Genomic DNA, 6,638 nt, shown 5'->3' with positions numbered 1-6,638 from the left:
TTTCATATTCATATCCATTTTCTAAAAAATAATAATAATAAAGTGTAGACTACAATTGTTGTTAAACAATAATTATTACTGTTTTTATAAAAAAAAATATTACTGTTTCATATTCATATTCATTTTTTTAAAAATAATAAAAAATTAATGATGAAACCTTGGCTTTTAGGGTGCCTCGGTGTCGATGAGAACCTAAATGATGTACGCTTAGGCTTTTAGGGTGCCTCGGCGTCGACAAACCCTAAATGATAAAAGCTTAGCTTTTAGGATGCCTCGGTGTCGACAAACCCTAAATGATGAGACCATGATCTTGTTCCTTGACAATAACCAACTTTTTGACCAAACTTTTTTCCTATTTAGAGCAAAACATGGCTCACAACGATGAGGCCGGCGGTTCCGGCGGCAAGCAATTCTGGGAGCTGTCACAGGAGTTGGAGAAAGAACATCACCACTATGAGGACGCTGCGGAAGACACCGATCCTGACTACACAACACCTAGTGGCGTTGGGGATGACACCACTGATGGCGCCGCCGAGGATGCCACCACTGATTATGGCAGCCCACACACAGATGGCAGCCAACCGAAGAGGCAACGGAAGGACCGGCGCCCGAGCGTGCTCGGCACCATCAGGGAGGAATTTACTGAAGTGGACTCCGACGGGAATCTGACGGTGCCCAAACAAGTAGTCAAGGGGTACTCGGTTCAGCTCGGGTGCATTCTCCGGAGCATCGTCTCAATCAACACCGAGAACCTAATGCATAAGGACCACGGGAATTTGCGCAGCCTCCTCTTCACGAAGCTGCACGAGCGATACAAGTTCCCCGCTGAGTTTGCAAACACACGCCTCTCAGGGAATAAAAGTGAATAGTACCACCCTCACGAGGATGAGCACGGCCCTGTCTACTTGGAGAAGCACGGTGAAGGCAATGATTGACAAAGGTGGTAGTTATGCCTTTGATGAGCGAAGATGAGTACAAGGAGTTCAAGATCAAGTGCGAGAGCAGCGCAACCTCCGAATCAAGTCAGTGGGGGAAAGAAATGCGGAAGTTGAACTTAGGGGTCCACCAACTCGGTCCCGGCGGTTAAAGAGTGGTGGAGCCTATATGGGACAAGGAGGACGCGGAGCGTGCCGAGCAAGGCCTACCGCCCCGCTTCGAGAAATACCGTGACGAGCAGACCAGGAACTTTCTCAGGGCCCGGTACAAGGAGGACCCGGTAACAAAGGACCTTACCACGGATCCGAAGATCAGGGCGCTCGAGCTTGTTCTGGTAAGGAATACATCCCCACGTAATTAGCTCCATATGGTTGCATTCTAATTAATCCCCAATATTTCTAAATGGTTCACGTTCCTCCCGCAGGACACTGAAAGCAGTTGCGCGGGGTTGTCTCATAGCTCCACTTTCGACACCCCTTTAAATAGGGCGTTGAACATAATGAAAAACAAGGATAAGCTCAGTAAGCCTACGTCAGCTGGTCGTGTGGCCGGCAAAGGCTTGTCCACAAAATGGTCGTCATACTATACCACTAGTGGGCGAAAGGAGAAAAATACCAGCTCGGAAAGCCAGTCGCGCGAGGTTGAAGCACTCAAGGCACAAGTGGCACGGATTCCGGAGCTTGTCCAAGAGCAAGTGGAACAACAACTGGGAACGAAGCTCAACGCCATGGTGCCTATGTTGATTAATGGGCTGACGACGTGGATTACGGGAGGCCAACAGGGGCCTCCCCCGGTTCCCAGCTTCACGGCCAGCAACTCGCACAGTGCACAGGCGGCGCCATTCGTGTCTCCGGCGGAGGCGGTATTCGTGTCTCCGGCGCCGGCACGGGCATTGGATCTTAATGCACCCGGGTGTACGCCGGCCGGCACCTCGCCAGAAAGCGGCCCCTCCGTCAGTTGCACGCCCGCCGTTGGCGGTGCCTCGACATTAGCCGAGCTCGACGGCATCACGATAACTAAGCCTCTCGGCCGATGACTTCATCTCCTTGCCTTTGACTGGGCATCCCTGACGCCCTACATGTTTTCGTAGGGCACCGCCGACATTCCTTGCACTCTTCTACACTTCATGGGGGTGAGTTGGTCGATGTCACCAAGGGCAGAATCGTTCAACCAGGCAACCCCATGTTCCACGATAATCTCATGCCACCCAGAGTGTATAGGGTTGAAGTGGTTCGGGTGCTGCCAGGCTGCGATGAGCTGTTACCTCCGATTCGACCCGCTGGGGCCGACGAAGAAGATGAGATGACCCTCCGCGCCTGCGTAAGCTGGCCCCTGCTTTGGCCGAAGAGCCAGATTCGTTTGGGGGCGGGGGACACCACCCCACAGACAAGACCGCCAGTCGTGCCGGCGCCAAGCCATGGCAAGAACGCCGCAATGCTACTGGACCTGCCGGACATCCCTATGGCACAGGATCCGGACATGCATATGGCATAGGATCCGGACGACGATGACAACAACGACGGTACATTTACCAACGTCGATAAGTACTTTGCTGAACATGGGTATGCTGACGAGTTCTGCGGGCCTCTTTCTCAAGAACCCAACCAACACGACCGCGATCTAGCTGGTACGGCGAAGAAATCCAATTGCAACAGGCGTCGTCTGGCATTCAGTTCTCAGGAGACGCCTCCTGCTCCCGCCTTCACCAAGCCTCAGATAGCTGAGGTGCGAAATATTATCAGCCCCAACACGCTCAAGAAGGCGGTCTGTGAGCAGAACTCGGTCCCATTACAGGAGATCAAGAAGAAGGGACGGAAATGAAGGACTAACAAGGGCGCCGGTGCGAGCCAGCCGGCACCGAGTTCAATCCGTGCTCAGACGGGCCACCTTCACCTAAGGATATCTCGAGGAGGGTGCATGTGGCGGGTAGGGCGATGCTACAGACAAATATGCTCAATGCTACTACCGGTGCTATGCTAAGTCTGCACGACAGTGTTCTTTCTTTGGAGAAGCGGCGTCCCAGAGAGAAGGATGTGGCATACCCGGTTTTCGTGGCCAAGGTGACAGAGGGCAAGGGCTTTGTGGATGGCGACATCGGGGGTACGATCGTCCTGCAGTTTGATGACATCTTTTCTATGTTTAACCTTCATCCGCTGCACTACACCTTCGTTCGGCTGTTTTCGCTGAGTATGGAGATGCGGATCATTAAAGACAAGACCCCGGACATCTTGATAGTCGACCCCTTTTACATGCGTGCCAAGCACTTGAGCAGCGCTGGGGACCGCCAAGTCGCGAGTTCACACCTCGAAGGCGTCATTCTGGCAAACCTAGATAAGTATAACTTCCTTGTGGCTTACTTTCCCGAGTAAGTCATCCCTTAACTGCCCCGTAACATATGATTTCTTAGATTTCGATCGTTCTTTTTTTTCTAACATTCCGTGTTCTGTGCAGTGACACACATTGCACACTCATCCTCTTAAGCCTGAAATATTCCATGGCCACGTATTTCGATCCGAATCGTAACTCCAAGATAGACTACACAAATATCAAGAAAGTTCTTGATGATGTTCTCCCCGGCTACGCCAAATCTGGAGGCACCTTCACTAGGGCAGTTCGTAAGTACGGCAAGCACATGTTCTCCCACTATACGAAGTTCTGCTACATCAAGCAGCCGCTTGGCGGTCAGAAGGATGCCTACTATTCCCTCCATCACATGCGGGCGATCGTAAGGGACCATCATCACCTTCTGCTACCAGATAATCTCAAAGATTGGGCCGTGAGCTTGTCGGCAATCCAGGACGCGGACCTCAGACAAGAATTCTTTCGCATCCAGTCGGAGTTTGCGGACATCATCCATCAAGATGTCCTTCATACCTCGGGGCAGTTCTTCCTCAGATATCAACCGTCCAACAGTGAGATAGACGGAACGCTACAAATGCAGGCTGACAACAACCGCGATTTCATGACCATCACGACAGACGGCGGCTTCATCCACGCTGCTGTCCGATGAGTCGAGTCGAAAGTAGTGATGTGTAGTTCTGAAACATTGATTCGCTCATGTTGTAATTAAACTTTAATGAATTCGTATGTCTCTTTGGTTTGGACAGTCGTTCAACTTAGATGTAATCGATGCTATTTATTAGTAGGACCATGAATCGTGCTATTAATGTCTTGCTTTTCTCTTCCGATCCTTTTGTTGCATACATAAATATTGCTTATGTATTGTCTGTTGCTTGGCTTGTGCATAGAGATGCCATCGTATGTCGTGTACAAGGGTAAGGTTCCCGGAGTCTACGACGACTGGGAGGAGTGTCGGAGACAGGTTCACTATTTTAGTGGTAACAGTTACAAAGGGTACACCACTAGGGCGGAGGCCGAATCTAGATACGCCCGCTATCTAGCGGGAGACAGGAGGGAGCGTTGGAGGAACTGGATGAAGACCAGTTTGATCGCGATGATGCTCATCGTGATGACCGCAGCTCTCTTTTATGTGATGGTAGTTTAGATGATCGATATCGACTTGTAATGTGAAGACAAACTCGATACTCGCGGTCTTGAGACTTGTAATGTTTTATCTTTGTTCGGTCTTTTCAATTCGGAGACTAATATGATGAATTGTATTCGGAGACTAATCTTCTATTGTATTTGATGAATCTGCTGTTGTTGTGTGCTGCTGTCTATATTTTGTCCAATAATATATTTTGTAACCCGTGCAAAAATCAGAAAAGTAAAAAAAACCTAATATTCATACTAATGGCACATCCCCTCAAGGTGCTCCATTACTATGCCAAAGGATACTAATGGCGCATCACTACAGAGTGCGCCATTAGTGTGACAAAGCACATGGTTACATATGCCTCCCTGGGAGGCATACTAATGGCACATTTTGTTCCATACTAATGGCGCATTGCGTGGTGCGCCATTAGTAAAAAATACTAGTGGCGTGATACTAATGGCGCAATAGCAGTGCGCCACTAATAGGCAAAACTGGTGCGCCATTAGTAACCCTTTTTCTAGCAGTGTGCCCGATAGTACATACGCAGCAAAGAAGGTCATATGCCCTCTAGGATTGGAGGTGCAGAAGATACATGCATGCCCTAATGGCTGCATCCTCTACCGCGGTGCGTACAAGGATCTGAACACATGCCCGGTATATGGTGCATTACGGTATAAGATAAGACGAGATGACCCTGGTGATGTTGACGGCGAGCCCCCCAGGAAGAGGGTTCCTGCGAAGGTGATGTGGTATGCTCCTATAATACCATGGTTGAAACGTCTGTTCAGAAACAGAGAGCATGCCAAGTTGATGCGCTGGCACAGTGAGGACCGTAAGAAAGACGGGAAGTTGAGATCACCCGCTGATGGGTCGCAGTGGAAAAAAATCGAGAGAAAGTACTGGGATGAGTTTGCAAGTGACCCAAGGAACGTATGGTTTCCTTTAAGCGCGGATGGCATTAATCCTTTCAGGGAGCAGAGCAGCAATCATAGCACCTGGCCCGTGACTCTATGTATGTATAACCTTCCTCCTTGGATGTGCATGAAGCGGAAGTTCATTATGATGCCAGTTCTCATCCAAGGCCCTAAGCAACCCGGCAATGACATTGATGTGTACCTAAGTCCATTAGTTGAAGAACTTTTACAGCCGTGCAATGGAAACGGTGTACGTACGTGGGATGAGCAAAAACAGGATGAATTTGACCTAAAGGCATTGTAGTTCGTGACCATCAACGATTGGCCCGCTCACAGTAACCTCTCAGGACAGACAAACAAGGGATACCATAGATGCACGCACTGTTTACTTGACACCGATAGTATATACCTGGGAAGCTGTAGGAAGAATGTGTACCTGGGTCATTATCGATTTCTTCCGATCAACCATCAATGTCGAAAGAAACGCAAGCATTTCAAAGGCGAGGCAGATCACCGGGAGAAGCCTGCCATGCATACCGGTGATCACGTACTTTCTATGGTCAATGATTTACATGTAATCTTTGGAAAGGGTCCCGGCACACTAGCTGTTCCGAATGACGCTGAGGGACACGCACACATGTGGAATAATAAATATATATTTTGGGACCTACCCTACTGGAAAACCTAGAGGTCCGCTCTTTGATCAACGTGATGCACGTGACGAAGAACCTTTGCGTGAACCTGCTAGGCTTCTTGGGCGTGTATGGAAAGACAAAAGATACACCTGAGGCACGGGAGGACCTGCAACGCTTGCACGAAAAAGACGGCATGCCTCCGAAGCAGTATGAAGGTCCTGCCAGCTACGCTCTTACGAAAGAAGAGAAAGAAATCTTCTTTGAATGCCTGCTCAGTATGAAGGTCCCGACTGGCTTCTCGTCGAATATAAAGGGAATAATAAATATGCCAGAGAAAAAGTTCTAGAACCTAAAGTCTCATGACTGCCACGTGATTATGACACAACTGCTTCCGGTTGCATTGAGGGGGCACTACTAGGAAAAGGCCTACTAATGGCGCACCGGTTTTGCCTACTAATGGCGCACTACCGGTGCGCCATTAGTAGCACGCCACTAGTATTTTTTACTAATGGCGCACCACTGGTGCGCCATTAGTATCTGGTGTACTAATGGCACACCAGGCAGTGCGCCATTAGTATGTAAGACCATGCGCCATTAGTATGCCTCCCGGGGGCCCATATGTAACCATGTGCTTTATCATACTAATGGCGCACTCTG

This window comes from Triticum aestivum, chromosome 1B (genome assembly GCF_018294505.1).
Source record: "Triticum aestivum cultivar Chinese Spring chromosome 1B, IWGSC CS RefSeq v2.1, whole genome shotgun sequence".
Taxonomy (NCBI): domain Eukaryota; kingdom Viridiplantae; phylum Streptophyta; class Magnoliopsida; order Poales; family Poaceae; genus Triticum; species Triticum aestivum.
The sequence above is the reverse complement of the archived record's forward strand: the minus strand, read 5'-3'. Positions refer to the sequence as shown.